We start from the raw sequence: 18,488 nt of genomic DNA, 5'->3' as shown, positions 1-18,488 counted from the left end.
TTCTCGAAAGAGGTCTGACATTGTTGCTCAAAATGGGATAAATAATTGGCAGGTTAAATCAATCGGAGATTATTGGGATATAACAGAAGCACACACTGAGAATGTTTTAGAGGAATCGAAAAATACGGTAGTTCTTGTTTATTAAATTCTTCGTTTTGTAAATAAAAGGTCATCAGGTGCAGTGTATGTCGTCTGATAGTCGCTGTGTAAATTGTCTATAGTTGGTGGTAGAATTGGAGACGACGGAGATTTTACTTCAACCGTTTTCATATATTCAAAAATCATTTATAGATCATTTTATGTGCAAATAAGGCTTCATAATGAAACACTTTTGCTTTCGTATTTTTTAAACGTCATGTGCAAATACGATATCGTTATTTTGCAAATCATTTTCATTTTTTCGTTCATTCAGTTATAGATGCAAAGTGATTTTATAATTATGTGTATACATATAATTTTAGCACATTTGGAAAAAGGGATGAATATTCACAAGACAGAATATTTTGTTTGGTTAGGTAGTGTGATTATAATATATGTTAGCATTTTACAATATCATTGAATTCATGAAGAATTTTCTTGTTTGGCGAAAAGAATCTCATCATTACATTCCAAACATCAATAAGTCTTCTAATAATTAATTCTGGAATAACGTTGCTTAAATCATATCGATCAATATATATAATTGTACTGAATATAATTTGTTATTCAAATAAAATTTTACCAAATTAAGTCAATTGTTCTGTCTCATCTTAGTTAGTTTTCGCCATTCACTTGCGTCGAACATCAATCTTTTACCATGTGTTTGTATTTATGTGTTTGTATATATATAGAACTTTCCAAGTGGTTACTTCTACTCGAACTTGATTAATTTGCTGATATATAACTTCGTTGTATTTGCAACAGATCGAGGAGAACACTCGTGCCTTGGAATATCTGGGCCATCATTTCGGAGGCTCGGCTAGTTCTTTGGAGAGCATGGGCACGGCCAGTTCTTCGGATGCGAAAAAAGAAAAATGGAAGCAAGGAGCCAGGAAGACCTTGTTGCAGTGGGTCACTAATGCATTGCCAAAGTAAGATTATAAATAAATAAATTTATAGATACCTTATATAACTTCATCTGGATAAAAGACAAACGTGAAATTACATAATGGTGTTAGTGCAATATATCAGTGTTTAGAAAAGTTGGTGAAATGTAGTGACTATGTTTAAAAATTATTATGATAATAACCGATTACATACGTATTATTTAAAAAAGACACTAAGTTGCTCTAGTGGACATTTTCAATCGTGCATTATTTGAAGTTATAAATAGATAGTCTATTCATGAATGTATAGTACTGATCCTAATATTTTTCAAATCTAATTTATTGTTTCAATTTTATAGGGATTCTGGAATCGAAGTACGCGACTTTGGACCAAGTTGGCGTGACGGTGTTGCCTTTTTGGCAATCATCGATGCCATCAAAGCGAATCTTGTCAATTTAGAGCAAATGAGAGCTGCTTCTAATAGACAACGTTTAGAAACTGCGTTTGACGTTGCTGAAAATCAGCTAGGTATTGCGAGATTGCTGGATGCCGAGGATGTGGATGTAGATAAACCAGATGAGAAGTCTATTATGACATATGTTGCACAGTTCCTGCACAAGTATCCTGAACCGAAGGTAGTTTTATGTATTATATTATTTATTTTTCAATATTGCATAAAACATTTTTTTTTAATTTTTGAGTTGCGTTTGCAACTGATCATTGACAATTTTTTTTGAATTTGATTGTTTATTTTTCAGAGTTCCGGTCTGGACGCTACTTCTATAATCCAAAAGGATTATAGAGATTTATCTGAGTGGTTGCTCGAAAAAACCAATCATCTAGGAACAATGATAAAAACAAATACTTTACCTCAAAAATATTCAGAATATGAGGCTTACAAAGCACAAGTAGACGGACGCGAAGCGCTCTACAAGAAATTGAAAGCATTAATCGATTCCCATGGTTTCGCTGCTATAAGCGAATCATCATGGAAGGAAATAGATAGATTATGGAAACTTCTTCAGTATCAACTGCGCCAGTGGCTATGGCAATTAGATTCTCGCATTCCAGGAGGACTTGCCAAAGTCGGTGAATGGCTTGCAAAAGCTGAGCAGTTGATTTATCACGATGATGTTCCCACTATCATGAATGAGGAAACAGCTACCATAATAAGCAGAAAATTAGAAGAACATAAACAATTCTTCGCCGATTTGCCAATTGTGATAGATAAATTTGAAAAAGCAAAACTTTGCGAAGCAGATAATTTACCACCGTCTCAACTCCGTAATATGGAAATGCGACTACGGGATGTTGAACCAAAAGCTGTACAACGACGTATACGATTGAAATTCTTAGAACACAAATGTTGCCTTATTGCCTTTTTGCATTTGACTGAAATGAAACTTAAAGCCTGGACGGTAAAATACGGCAGAGAAGAAAAAGTTCAACAACTTTTGGAACAGTATCGTAATTTTGTATCTAGAAATAAAATCTTTCAAGAATTTTCAAAAGCTTATCAGGATATGCAACAGGTCGTAGAAGAGTACAAGAGAGACGGTATGATTGATAAAAAGGAGTGCGCGGACGTTGATCGTTTTATGCGCGATACAGCGGAAAGATGGAAAGGAGTTTCTATGGAACTGAGATGCGTCCAAAGCATGTTGGAAGAAGTTGTTTCTTACTGGAAGCGTTGGACGCAATTAGCCAAGGAATTTGAAGATTGGCTGGACAAAGCTGAAGCACACACGCGTCTTTCTGATGATGAAAGAATGGAATTTTTCCAAGATATAAGTGTCTGGAAAGAGAAATACCAACTTCTGAGTGACACTGTAAGCTTTTTAGTAGCCACATGTGAAGATAACGTTTCTCAGGAACTGCACGATCGATTTGGTAGAATGACTTCAAGGTGGGAACAATTATTCAAAGATGTTCAACAATATATGCATGCTGGAGATATATTACGAAACCGCAAGGATTACAGATTTGGAGTTGAACGATTAAGTGCTTGGCTAAGAAACGCTGAAAATGTTTTAGAGTCCCACCAACTAAGCACTACAGAGAAAATTAAAGCTTATGGAGCACAAATTCAACAAATACAAAATGAAATTGATGAAATTGAAGACCTATTTAAGAATATTAGTAAAGCCTTTCAATCATTAATTCAAGATTTATCAAGAGACGAAGTTGACAAAATGATGAATACTTTAAAAAGAGAAAAGGAAGCTTTAGTAAGAGTACGAGCTTTGATACCAATGAAACTAAATTTATTCCATCAGTTATTAGTTCAGCAAGAATCTTTGGAAGCTGGACAAAAAGAAATTCATCAATGGTTGGATGAAGCAGAAAAGTTGTTGAGTTCATTTACAGCGTCTGGTGGAAGGGATGTTGCTCAAACTCAACTTGATAAATTAAAATCATTTTTCTCACGCAGTTTATACTACAAGTCAATGTTAGATAGTAAACGCAAAGTTTTCCAAAACATTGTTCAATCTTTGGATAAAGATGGAGGTGTTGATACTACCGATGGCTATGAGAAAATGAAGCACCTCAATGAGCGTTTTATTTATGTAATGGAGAATGCACAGCAATGGGAACAACGATTTCAGGAGATTCTTAGATGCTGGCATAATTTCAATGAATGTGAAAGAACCATTAATGACTGGCTGCACCAGGCTGAAAGTTTATTAGGAGATAAACATGTTGAAAATAGAGCTGCCATTGAACAACATAAAGCATTTTTCGATCGCGTTAATGATAGATGGATGCAGGACCTGGTTCAATCTGGTCAAGACCTCATGAAGTCTTTGCCCCAAAATGAACAATTATTAGTTCAATCTTCTATAGAAAATTTGCAGAGAAGATGGAAAGATGTTTTGGCTTTTGCGCCATTGCACTTGATGAAAATGGAGTTCCGATTAGATGAAATTAGTTTTGCTCAATATTTGAAAGATGTCGAAAAAGAAATAATTAATGAACAACACTCTTACAATAGGAATGAAAATGTTGATTCTATTCTAGCTCGAAATCAAGAGTTTTTCAAACCTCGTGGCATATCTCACGAAATTAATAAACATTTGGAAAACATGAAGAGAATATCTGTGAATTATGAACAACGAAGGCCAAGTGATGATTCATTGAAGAATAATCTAGAACGAGCCCAAATGCAGTGGCAGGCTACGAACAAAAAGTTAGAAGAGCTGAGAAGGAATCTCCAACAAATTCCACAGCAGTGGAATACATATCATGAAAGATTTGCCACTATGGTGGTTTGGATGAATCATGTTGATAATACTCTGAAAAATATATTGACTGATATTAACTCAGTTGAAGAATTTGAAAAAGAAAAAGCAATATTTCAGGTATGTAAATTGAAATTTGACCAATTTTTAATCTATGCAAATATTAACAATGAATTTAAACTACATTTCATGCTTTGCATTTGGATAACAGCTTAGGACACTAATGGTAAAAAATATCTTTTGATATAGAAAAGCATTTATTTTAACATTAATTTAATAATTTATGTGTTCAAAAAGCAATTATATATATTTTTCTTTTATTCTTTAGGAAATTTGCAAGGATGCTGATGCAAAACGTGAGGATATGAAGTGGTTAGTTCAGACGCTAGATGGTTTAACAGCTCATTGCGACGAAATTGAAGCTGCGAATGAACAAGCAAAATTGGAAGCCTTAATTGGACGTTATAAGAATTTAATTCCAACAATTGAAATAACCATGGTTAAAACCGAAGTGTTCTCCAAATGCTATACATATAGAAGAGAAGTAAAAGATATTTGCAACCTTTTGCACAAAGTAAAAGAGCAATCATCTGCTTCCCCTCCTGTAGATACACTGGAAACTATAAATAAATTAATTGTTCAACAAGAAACTGCCATCAATCAATTAGATAATCAGAGACCTAAAATTCTATCGATGATTCAGAGAGGAAAAGATCTAGTGAAAGATACACATGCACCAACATTTGTTCCAGTAGAAGTTAAAACTTTGGAAAGTGATTGGAATGAAGCTTATAGCCAGAGTATCGATAAAATGAAAAAACTTAAGGGAGCTCAGAAGGTTTGGAATAATTATATTTCGCAAAAGAATGAGATTCTGGAATTACTTAATAAAGCAGAGAATGAACTTAAATCCATGTCTTCAGATCAAAAAGATTCTAAAACATTAGCGGTCGATTTGCAGGCTAAACACGCTATGAGTGTAATCCTTCGACAAGCTACGGATGATATGTTAAACAAATTAAGAGTATTATGCGGTTCCCTTTGTGCCCATACAGTTGCTGAACAGAAACCTGTATTAGAGAAAGAAGTTAGTGATATAGAAAAGCGTCTACATGGCACTTTAAGCTTAATGCAAGAAAAAGTAGAACGACTTGAGGAATACAGCAGTCAATGGAAAGCATTCCAAACCAGGCTTGCTGAATTACAGGCATGGACCAGGCAAGTTGCCCCACAACTAGTTTCACAATTACAAAATCCAGATATGTCACCGGAAGAGCGTGTAAACAAATCCAATGCACTACAAAAAATGATTGCGGATAAAATGAATGTGCTTGATCAGCTCAATGCTGAAGCATTGACTTTATCGCAAGTAACACCTGAAGCTCATAATCTGAAGGCTGAAGTGCAAAGACTACGTGAAGATGTAAGCTCTCTTAATCGCACTGTAGACAATCAATCAAAAGCAGTAACACATGACTTGCTGAACTGGCAAAAATATCAAGCACAATTATCTGAAGTCAAACCATGGGTAGAACAATCAGAGCAAAAAATAACATTGGGAATGGCTAAGCCAGTGACTCTGACGGATGCCGAAAATCAATTGCAACAAGCAAAATTGTTTGAACAACAGTGTGAAGCGCAGTTAGAAAAACTGCATGGAATTTCAGCTATAAGTCATCAATTAACATGTAAAACATCAGCCCCAGATGAATTGGATGCAATTCATTCGCGTTGGAGTATTGTTCATGATACAGCGCAACAATGGGGTAAGAAAATGTCTAAACTCGTTAACTCCTGGAGATCATTTGATGCAGAAGCAGACAAGATGGAAACCTGGATAACAAATTGTGAGAAAACTATTACACAAACACCTCTGAATATGAAAACATCAAGTGTAGAGAAACTAGAAAAGGATTTGATTAAAATAAAATCATTTAATAATGAGGTATCCGAACAACAAGCCAAATTGATTTCGTTAACAAATAATGCAGATAACGTTTGTCATGGTTTAGCTGTTGAAGGAGCTAATATAGTTAAAGGCCGTGTTGCAGACATGAAGGCTCGTGTAAATCAATTGGCTGAAGCAGCAAGGGCAAAGATAAACGCTTTATCAGATGCAATAATTGCTCGACAAGATTTCCAAACTCGCTGCATAGATTTTAATAACTGGATGAGCGATTTACGTAGCAGTACAGCACGTATTGATGAAATTAATACCGATCGCGTTGGTCCTAGCCTCCAAAATGTTTTAACTTTATTGCAAGAACATAATGACAAACAATCTGCTTTTAATGCCATAGATAACGAAATAAAACACTTGATGCAAAATGCTGTTCCTGAAGAAGTTAATACCTTAAGAGAAATGCAAAACAATTTAGATAAAAATTACCATAATTTGAAACAAGAATTGGAAGATAAAAAACATTGTTTGGAAAAATGGTCTCAATTATTAAATTGGTGTAATGAAACCAATCAGCAATTAGTGCATATAAAATATCAAGCACAAAATCAAAAATTGCCCACTGAAGAATTGTTACTTTGTGCTTCCGAAGTAGATACAATACTAGCGAAAATAAATTCATGGAAGCCTCAAGTTGCCGAATTAGATAAGTTGGGAAGTATACAAATGCATGATCTTAATTCTGGAAAACTTACAACAGGAAATCAGTTACTAAGAGATCTTGAAATGAATGCTGCTAATATTAAAATTCAATTGCAATCGAAGAAAGAATCACAAGAGAAAGTTACTCAGCATTGGAACGAATTCCAGCAAACGGATAGTAATTTAAAAGACAATATAAAAGTTATTAGATTTAACTTAGAAGAAATTGTTCGATATATTAAAAACCCGAATGATGTGGAAGACGCTCTTATGAAACTCAACGAGTTATCAAAAACATTAGATGAAAAAGCAATACTTAAAAATAAACTTCATAATGAGGGTAGTATGTTAATTCAAGAAGCCCCAACTAAAGCTGCTAGTGTGCAAAATGTTGTATCCGACATTGAAACTGCTTGGGATTCTCTTGCAACCGACGTTAATGCAACTTCTGCAGTGTTGAATGATTTGTTGAATGCATTTAAGGAATTTGAAAGTGCCAAAATATATTTAAATACAGAACTAGACAAAGTTGATCAGTTATATTCAAGTGTGAAACAAGAACCAAATGATGTTGATCAAGTAGCAATGGCTTATGATAAAATTAAGACTGCTGCTGATATAATTAAGAAAGCGAAACCACACTTGGACAAAATGGAAATGAAATTCCAAACCATGTCCCAGCCACAATCACTTACGAATTATCAAACTGTTGATTCAGAGAAAGAACTTGCAAAGTCTAAAAATCGATATCAGGATAATAAAGATAAAATTAGTGCGAGAGCTCAAATTCAAGAATCTCAATTAATACTATGGAGACAAATCGATGAAGCTAAAAATGATTTGCTATCTTGGCTTGGTGAGACCAAAGAAGCTTTAAATAATGCATTAGAAAATACAACTGAACTAGAATATTCCCAAATCAGATTAAACAAGTATAATGATGAATTACCTACATATCTAGCATTGAGAGATGGAATTACTTCTAAAACATCGCAATTGACAGAATTTAATGATGGAAATCCTATTTCAACGTTGATAGCATTAGATAGACTTTTAGGAAACCAGTTTTCTGATATAAAATCAATAGCTGAACAATTACAGGATATCACACAATCATTTGGTGAACAAGAAAAAGAAATAAGACAAGAGATTAGGAAAGCTGGTGAGTGCATAAGCAATATTCGAGAATCGGTAATCAAATGTGATGATATGACTGGCGAAAATGAGAAGATATTAGAAAGATTACAAACATGTAAATCATTGAAAGATCAATTATATGATTGCGGAGATAATTTAGATAATCTTCATATAAGAATAGATGAAATGAAATCCATGTATCCATCATACAGTGAATCTATAATACCAAAAGAACTTGATAATACACAGAAGCGTTTCAATGTTGTAATGAATCATGCCAATAAAGTGGAAGAAACTTTAATGTCCTTCTTAACTAAACACCACACGGATAATTACGACACCATAAACCGCGTTTTGGCAACTCTGTCTGATAAACTAGATTGGTGTGCACCAGAAGCCAGCAGTGATCGATATAACTTGGAAGTTAAATTATCTGCTTTAACAGATGTTAAAAACGGAATCGAGAATTGCAGTGCCAGGAAATTAGATTTAGAAAAATCTTTAAGTTTATTGGAAAATGTTCAAACTCCTGAAGTGCTATCAAAATTCAAACAGGATTGTGTAGCTGTGAATAACAATCTTAAAAATCTTTCTAAGAAACAATCTGATGTTGAGAAGGCATTAAATGATAATATTGAATTGTGGAGAAAATATGAATTAACTTCAGAAAATATTGGATCATGGCTTAAAGAAACTGAGGGCGCAATTCGATCTGAAAACGCAAATCAGTTCAATATTTCTTTATTAAATGATAAAAAGAAGGAAATTAAGAGCTTACAATCACAGACATTATCACAAAAAAGTGATATTGATGATTTACTAGATTTGAGCAATGCTATTATGCATCATAATCCTGAATCGAGAGTTGGTCAGTATGTTAGTCACCTCACCACCAGGTATGATGCAATAATAAAATTATTTGAATATATTATTGAAAGAATTGACAATTTAGAGAAAAATAATGAAGTTTATAAAAAGAATAAACAAGACTATGAAACTTGGTTTACAAATTTAAATAAAAAATTGCAAGAAGTACAAAAAGCAGCACCGCAAAGGTTACGCCACAGCTGGCCGAAGAAATAAAGGAATTGCTAGATGATAGAAATGTAGGTCAGGAATTGCTAAACAAAACCATTGACAAAGGTGAGTCTTTATATCCGAATGTCACTCCTGATAATAGAGAAACGATAAGAAATGATCTTCGGCAACTGAGAGATGGTTTTGAAAAATTGTGTGATCAAATTAGTGAGCTAAACAAATCTGTGGAAAGTGCTCTAATCCAACGATCCACTTTTGAAGAAAACTTTACGCAAATAAACTCTTGGGTCACCGACTCAAGGCAAAAATTGCAAAGCAGGATGATTTATGTGCTACTCTGCCAGAAAAGAAACAGATGCTTCAAACTTTGAAAATTCTTGCACAAGATATTATTTTCCATAAACAAGTATTAAAACAATTACATGATAAAAATGTAGAGCTAGCTGATCCTGAAATATCAGAAAAATTAAATACATCGATGACTGAATATAATTCCTCGGAGAATGATATTAAGCAACGAACTCAGAAAGTAGAACAATATATAGCTGATCATGAAAATTATAACGTCATGTTAGAGAATTTAAGAGATTGGCTGAGTAATATTATTGCTGAAGCGAAAGTTATTACTGAACAAGCGCCGGAAAAAGAAAGTGTTAAGTCAAATATGTTATTACTAAAAAATATACTAGAAAGGAAATCAGATGGAGATGCTTTGTTTGAAAAATGCCAAAAACAGTTGAACATTGTAATCAAAGGAACATCTGCTCCCGGACATCATGCATTGTTGAAATCACTTGAAGATCAGAAATTGTTATGGCAATCTATGCTGCAAAGCTGTGCAGATACTAGTGAAAAATTAAATTGTTTTTATAATCAATGGGCAGAATATGAAAACACAATTGAAGCTTTAGAAACATTCTTAAGACAGAAGGAGAACTTAATTAAAGATCAAAGTTTGAAAAGTTCAGAAGATACCAAAATGCAGCATTTAGGTAAATTGAGGGCCATTGACGACGATTTTACAGCGAAATCAATAGAATTTAATCAAGCTGCTAGTATGGCACAAGATATTGAGGGTGAATCAGAATTAGCTGGCAAAGTTTCACGACTCCTAACTAAATATCAATCTCTGAAAAATTCATGCAAAGAAGCTATTGCTAAATATGAATTATATGTGAGTGAACACAGCAATTTTAATAAGGATTATCAAGAGTTCAAGAATATTTTACTGAATAATCAAGCAGAGCTGAATCAACTAAATGAGATTGTGGGAAGCATGGCAATTTTGCAAGACCGACAAAACAAAATTCGACAACTTTCTGAGGGAAGATTAAATGATATAACAACATTTGATTTGCTCATGGAACGTGGAGAAAAACTATACGCACATACCAGTCCTGATGGTCGTGAAATAATTCGACAACAATTAAGATCATTGCGATTATTGTGGGATACCTTCACAGATGACTTAAATAACGGTAGCCAAAAATTAGATAATTGTTTGTTACAACTTAGTGATTATACTGCTTCGCAAGAGCAATTAGCGAAATGGTTGGCAGAGGCAGAGAAAGCTATGCAGCAGCATACTGAACTTAAAGCTTCACTTCCTGAGAAAAAAGCACAATTACAGAATCATACAATAATGCATCAAGAAATTCTAGCTCATCAACAATTGGTGGAATCTGTATGTGATAAAGCACAACATCTCGTAAATCAAACAAAGGATACTTCGCTTAATATTTATATTAATTCAATTAAACAATGTTTCCAAAATATTCTTGAGAGATCAGAAAGTTTATTGACCGGTTTGGGAGATTGTGTTTCTGAACATGATAAATTACTAATCGAGTTTAAAAAATTCAAAGATTGGTTGGCACATGAAACTGAAAAATTAAATGAATGCGATAACATAAAAGGAGAAAAATCGGAGCTTTCTAAACGGTTGGGCATTGTGAAAAATTTAGACGAAAATAAAGCAAATGGATTTGAGTTATTACAAAAATTGCAAAAAGAATACTTACTTGTAAATAAATGGACATCGCCTAAAGGAAATGAAATAATTGAAAAGAGATTGAGGACTTAGAAAATCAATTTACAACACATGCAAATGAAATAAAGAAAATTCAAGAAAAATTACTTGATGCAGAAAAACGATGGCACGACTTTGATAGCGGTCTTGAAGAATTTACTAAATGGTGCAGGGAGATTGAAGTTGTGCTGCGTGATCAGCCATTACAGGCAACTCTTCAGGAAAAGGAAAAGCAACTTGATTATTTCAAAAATCAACGCGATGTTGTACTGGGAAAAGAAAAAGTAATTGATAATTTTGTCGATAAATCAAATTCATTATTAAACTCAAGCGGTACTGAAAGAATAAACCACTAATTTCGCAAATTAGTAACAGATATCAATTACTTCATGTGATGAGTAAAGAGGTGATAAATAGATGGAATAATCTCGTTGATAGTCATAAAAAGTATATAGACAAATTGGACGAAGCTAAAAAATGGTTGGAGCCACTCGAAAAACATTTGGTTGATTTAAATAATGATTTATCTAAAGCTGATGTGCAGAACAACAAATTACAGCTATTACTTGCCGAAAAAGAACAGGCAGAACCTATGCTTGCTGCTGTTACACTTGCTGGTGAACGATTATATCCTGATACTTCTTCGCAGGGACGCGAAATTATACGATCTGAATTGAGGAATTTGCGCGATCGCTGGGATAAGCTGAACGAAGGCATTAAGGAACATCAAAAACTACAGGAAGCTCATACAGTGCAATGGTCCAGCTACAATGATTTAATGCAACAAGTATTGGCCTGGTTAGACTCTATGGAGAAAATTGTTCAAGGCGAAACTGGAACGGGATCTTCCTCTAGCCAAGAACTGAAAGCTAAACTTTCAAAGTATAAAGCAAATTTGCAAGAAATTTTAACTCACAAACGGCTTATCGAAACTGTCACGGACAAAGCGAGCAACGTGGTGAGCTCTTTACAAGCAAATGATCCTGCTAAAAGCGAAATCAATAATGCTGTCAAAAATATCAATAGCCGTTACGAAAACTTAAATAAAACTTGCCAAGACACTATTACTCAGTTGGAGAATCTTCTTGATATGTGCCAAAACTTTACTGATCAACAGAAGGCATTCCAAGATTATCAGAAATATTTGTGGGATCAATTGTCTAGCTATTCTGATTATTCAGGGAATAAAGCTGCACTGCAAGTGCGATTGCGCAAAATCACAGATTTACAAGATGGATTATCGGAGGGACACGAAAAATTGTCACTTCTCAATAATCATATTGAAAAATGTGCCAGTAGTTTACCAAACAGGGTAAAGGAAGGGATGGAGAGAGATTTATCAAATCTGAATTTTGATTTTGATAAATTTATTAATTCACTTAATGACATTAAACATGAATTAGAAATAAGATTGCAACAATGGGTAGCATATGAAGCATCATTCGAAAAGTTAATTCAATGGTTAACAGATTCCGAAAATAGTCTGAAGAATTACACTCCTAAATCCAGTCTGGAGGAAAAACAAGAACAACTCGAAAAATACAAGGTAATTGAATTTTTTATAATAATTTTTTACGGTTTATGTAGAATATGTAAACCCCTGTCCTTTTGTCAATAACATAGATTCGTTACATAATTAATACATATCCTATTTACCAGGATCTGATTAAAAAAGTAGATTCCCGAGATAGAGATTTGAAAGAGATTATTAAGTTAGCAGACAACTTAGATCAAGTAAGATGTATTATGAATAGCATTGATGTTGTATATTTGATTTAGGTGGAGGGAGTAGAAATTATATAACATTAGTTACTAACTGGTAGATAGTCGATTACTGCCTTTTGATATTAATTGCCTTTACAATTGCTTTAGGTAGTCGCTGAAATACTATTAATCATATTAATATTTGTTACTCATACAACTTTGGTTTTTTATAGTCACTCACAACAAATATTCGTCAAAATGAAGCAGAATTTGATAAGATTAGTGACGATTCTACTGAGCTTATTCAAAGCAGTGGCGAATCAAGAATTTCGATAAATATACAACAGGTAGCTTCTCGGTTTCAATCAATTCAAACGACTGCTCGGGAAGTTGTCAAGAAGTGTGAACAAGCGGTCGCCGATCATGCAGACTACAATGAAAAATATAAACAGTGTTCTGAATGGCTTGCTACATCTAGAGCGAAATATGATGAATGCTGCAAGGAATTAACATCCGAAAGTCAGAATGATTTGTTAGAATTGCATCAGTCTCTAAAAGACTTACTTTCTCAACAAGGCAGCGCAACGCAATTACTTAACACAACAATTGAAATGGGCGAGAAAACATATCCGAGTACCACTTTGGAAGGTAGAGAAGTTATTCGACTTCAATTAGAAGAACTCCAATTAGCTATGGAATCACTTTATGATGGAGTCTCAAGCAAGGAGCGGGAATTACAAGCCAAGTTATCGCGATGGTCAGGAATTGAAGAATCCATGAACACAATTAAAAATTGGCTCGCTTCGACTTCAAACTCACTTTCACCAGACATAGTATTGAAAACCACATTAGACGAAAAACGTGCGCAACTGCAAGTATACAGAAATATTTTACAAGATGTTACTGCTCATAAACAAGACTTAATTGATTTGCGTGATAAAGTTCAAGATCTCCCAGAGCAAGATAAAGCCATTGTTCAACAGCTTAAGGAAGTGACAAACCAGCATAATAGTTTATTGAATAGTGCACAAAACTTTGTTGAAAAATATGAAGATATTGTAAGCAATCATCAACAATATAGCAAAGCAGTAATGGAGTTACAAGAATGGGTTGATGCAACACACAACACAGTAGAATTATGGAGTGATTCAGAGCTGGAAAGAGTATCCCTACAAACCAACTTAGACAGACTAAAGAATTTACAGAAAAGCCTTCCTGATGATGAGCCACGAATTGAACAAATAAGAAAATTAGGTGAGTTGGTGATACCAGGTACTTTAGAATCTGGACAAGTAAATATTAGATCACAAGTCGATTCTTCACAGCAAGAATGGGAAAGTACAATATCGTCTGTGCAAAGCGCGATAGAATCATTAGAAAATAAATTACAACAATGGTCTGATTATGAGACCACTAAGGATGAGTGTTTCTCTTGGATACAATCAACTGATACTAAACTTCATGCAGTTGATCTGAAGGCAACATGCGAAGAAAAAATGAATCAATTAGAACAATTAAAATCAATACAAGGTGAAGTGCGAGCTAAAGAGTTGGAAATCGATAATGTCACCGAAAAAGCTCAACAGTTGTATAAGGGTACGCTTAATTATCGAGTTCCTCAAATTTCTGAATTAGGACTCAAATACCAACAACTTTCACAGAAAGTAAAAGAATTGACATCTCGTTGGCAGTCATATGCATCTAGTCATCAAGATTTTAATAATACTATTCAAGAGTGCATGCAATGGTTGATTGATATTAAAGACAAATTAACATACTGTTCAGATCTCAGCGCTTCTTCTCAAAAAGATTTAGAGTCTAAGCTCTCAACCATCCAAGATTTACTTTTAATTAAGGATGAAGGCTTTGCCAAAGTGCAGTCTATTGTAGAAATGGCACAAGGTGTGCTTGCTAATACTGCACCAGCAGGTCATGAGAAAATTAATAAAGATTTAATAAAACTACAAGAAGAATGGTCTATATTAGCACAAAAAATGATTGAAACGAAAGCAATGTTAGATGATTCAATAAATAAGTGGTCTGGCTTTTTAGAACAAATACAAGCTTTGAAGAAAGTTGTAGACTGGATGAACACCTCTTATAATGAAGCTTCTGAATTCCAATCTACCTACAGTGAAAAACGTACACAATTAGAAAAAATTAAATCGATCGAAGAAAAAGTTCGTTGCGAAAAATCGAAATTGATAATTTGAAAGAGAAGGCTAAAGAAATGATAGAAAGTGGCCAACAGTCTCAAGCAGCATTCCAAGCTCAAGAAGTACTTAATAAATTTGATGACCTATCTGTAAAAATTAATAAGCTATTATCAGATCGTGAACAGCAATACAAAGACCATCGTGTTTATAAGGAAGCTCATGATGACTTTGCTCAATGGATGAATAGAGCCAGAGAAAAAGTACCATCATTAAAGCAAAGATCTCTCAGTGATAAGTTAGCAATAGAAAATGCTTTAACGCCCCTGGAAGCTTTGCTGAATAAAAAGGCTCAGGGAGAATTGCTGTTGGAACATATGCAACATACAGGTGAAGTAGTAATTGCTGCTACATCAAAATCAGGACAAGAAACAATACGCAATGAAATACGTGCTTGGAAAGAAAGTTTGAAACATTATTTAAAGATATTCAAAACAAAAGGATCAACTTGAAGCAACAATTATTCAGTGGCGTGAATACAAAGAAGAGTACGAAAGAATATCTGATTGGTTACAACAACTTGAAATTTTGATTAAAAATATCAAATTAAATCTGGTTGCAACACTTCCGGAAAAACAAAAGCAAGTCAAAGATATGAAAGATATTTTAAATAAATTAGTAAAAGGTCAAGAAGATATAGATACTTTCAATAAAACTGCTTCAGCTTTATTGACTTCACATTTGGATACTTATGTCAACAATCAATTACGGCATTTAAATTCACGATACCAGGTACAAGTTAATTTGGCCAAAGATATACTAAAGAAAGTTGAAACTAATTACGATCAACACAAGGAATATGAAACAAACTTGCAAAAGGCACAACAATGGATCGAAAATGCTAGAGACATTATTAAAGATAGTAGCGAAGCTTCAAGCGCTAGCTCAAAAGATTTACTTCAATCTCAATTGAATAAAATTCAAGATTTACTACAACGAAGGGAGGAAGGTCAAAACTTAGTTCATGCTACTGTAAATTGTGGCGAAAAAGTAATTCGTAATACTAGATCTGATGGAAAAGAAGTGATTCACAATCAGTTACGCGACTTACAAAATGATTGGGAAAGATTAGTGAAGAAATTATCTACCGCAAAAGTTCATTTGGAAACAAGTCTTTTGCAATGGGCTGATTATAGCTCAAGTTATTCACAACTACAACAATGGATAACAGAAAGAGAAGCTAAACTCCAACAAGTGTGCGAACAAAAGGTAGCTAAGTCTAAAAAAGGACAACCAGCAGGGTCTCAGTTCCGGTCTAGGTGAACGCAAAGCAAACTTACGACAAAACTAATAACATAGTGCAGGATATTGTTTCATTCGAGCCGATGATACAATCAGTAACATCAAAAGCATCAGACCTAATGCAAGGAGCACCGGCATCTGAAATATCAAATAAATATGAATCTTTGAGTAAACAAGCTAAAGATCTATATGCTAAACAAAAAGATACAGTAGAAAGCACAAGCTTTCATTGATGCCGCAAACGAGTTTGTACACTGGCTTCGAGCATCTAAGAGAGACTGGGAAAATGCTCAGAGCCCACTGGCGACAAGGAATCGTTGTCAAGCAAATCTAGTCAATTAAAAGTGTTGAATAGCGAACTACCGGAAGGTCAAAAGAAATTAGAAAACGCTTTAGAACAAGGGGATATTGCATGCCAGATAGCGGATGACGAAGACAAGGACATCATTGAAGAAGAAGTTGCTTTGCTACAAGAGGATTATGACACCTACGTGTAAGTGTAATATTACAAATCTTAATTTTAATTTTTTTTAAAAGCAAGACTATTTATTGTTGTGTCATAGAATAAATATCTATACATGTTTTTTTCCTTCCTCATGATTTTGTACTGAAATATTTGATGGCTTGAATGGAAATTATTTTGTAATTTGATGTATTTTATAAATGTCTCATTGCATAAACTTCTAATTCACGTTTTTCATATTTTAGCGAGGCACTTAACAACATTAAGGGTTTACTAGAAATAGGTATTGTTAAGTGGACAGAATACGAAGATCAATAAAGAAGCCACTGATTGGTTGGTGAAGACTGAGGCCCTCGTACAGTCCTTCAATAAACTGCAGGACAGCTTAGAGGAGAAAAAGAACGTTTCTGGAACAGTTCCAAGGACACCTGCAGACGCTATTTGACTGGCAACGTGAGCTGGATCGTCTCAATATGAGAGCACAAGTTTTGCTCGAAACTTGTGCAGACACAAGGATTAGCAATGGTGTGACCCAGCTCACCACTAAGTACAATGCTCTGCTGTCTCTCGCAAAAGAGATCATGAGGCGGCTGGAACTGCATTACCAGGAGCATCAGCACATAATACTTTGTATGTGAGTGCCAAGACTGGGTGAAAGAACCCATGACAAACTTAATGAATGTCAAGAATGCCCTGGAACGCTGCAGGAAGTTAATAGTAAATTGAATTTGGTTAAAAAAAAAACATTCGACAGAGTCTAGAACAAGGACAAAATAAATTACGCTATGCTCTAGAGTTGAAAGAACGTGTTATAATGAACACAGAACAAAATGGTGCTGCCAAAATTCAAGAAGATACAGAAAACCTTAAACAAGAATTTGATAAATTATTGGTTGATGTACAAGACATGAAACAAAAACTTACAAACAGAGCGGCGCAGCTTGAAGAAATTCACAAATTACATAAACAGCTTACTGAGTGGTTAGAGGAAGTCGAAAACAAAATTAATCTTCAAGAATCGCTTTTAAATGATTTGAGTGAGAAAAAGGCTGCTTTAGAAAAATATCGTACATTGCAAAGAGAATTTAGTAACATTCAGAGCTTATTCTACGAATTAAATCTAAATTGGCAGATGATGATACCTTGGATTCCAAGGAATTTACAACCATGTTTGGATAAAATATGAAAAATTACTTCAACATGTGACGGAATCTATTGCTAAAATTGGCTGCTCAAGCTCAAGAACATGAAAATTATAAGAAAGCATTTAATGATGTTTATGAATGGATTCGAAAAGCTCGATAGATATACAGAGATGCGCTAGCACTCATGGAGAAAAACAGAAATTTGGATAAAAATCAGAATTTAGATTCTATTCGTTCAACACTACCACGGGTAAGGAATGTGTAGATCAAACAATAGAATTGAGTAACTCTGTAATCAAGAATACAGGTAGTGAAGGTCAACATGTTTCAATGAAGAAATAAAAAACTGAAATTGGATTGGGAGACTATTCAAAATAATATTAAAGACTCTAATAATATTTTAAATGGCCAATCGATCATGGAATACACTTCACAAGTTTTTGCCAAAATTTGAAATCTTGGTTGCGTGACATGTCAGAGAGAGCACAAGAATATAATAATGAAAACAAGAAAACACCAGCAGATCTTAAACTTGTTAAAGTAAGTTATTTGTATTATTATTCATACATTATATATTTATATATATATGTTAATTTGAGTTTAATAATCGGGCGTAACATCAATAAAAATAGTATGAGTTTTTTTTTAAA

General features: G+C 34.0%; 1 pseudogene; it reads left to right on the top strand.

Moving 5' to 3' along the window:
- LOC113366072 overlaps positions 1 to 18,048 on the top strand; it is a 35,884-nt pseudogene extending 17,836 nt beyond the window's left edge.
- Positions 18,049 to 18,488: the final 440 nt, after the last annotated feature.

Source organism: Ctenocephalides felis, unplaced genomic scaffold (assembly GCF_003426905.1).
Source record: "Ctenocephalides felis isolate EL2017-DRISC unplaced genomic scaffold, ASM342690v1 CF-g0.4_SCAFFOLD_01170, whole genome shotgun sequence".
Classification (NCBI taxonomy): domain Eukaryota; kingdom Metazoa; phylum Arthropoda; class Insecta; order Siphonaptera; family Pulicidae; genus Ctenocephalides; species Ctenocephalides felis.
Note: the sequence above shows the minus strand (reverse complement) of the source record. Positions and strands in the feature narration are given on the sequence as shown.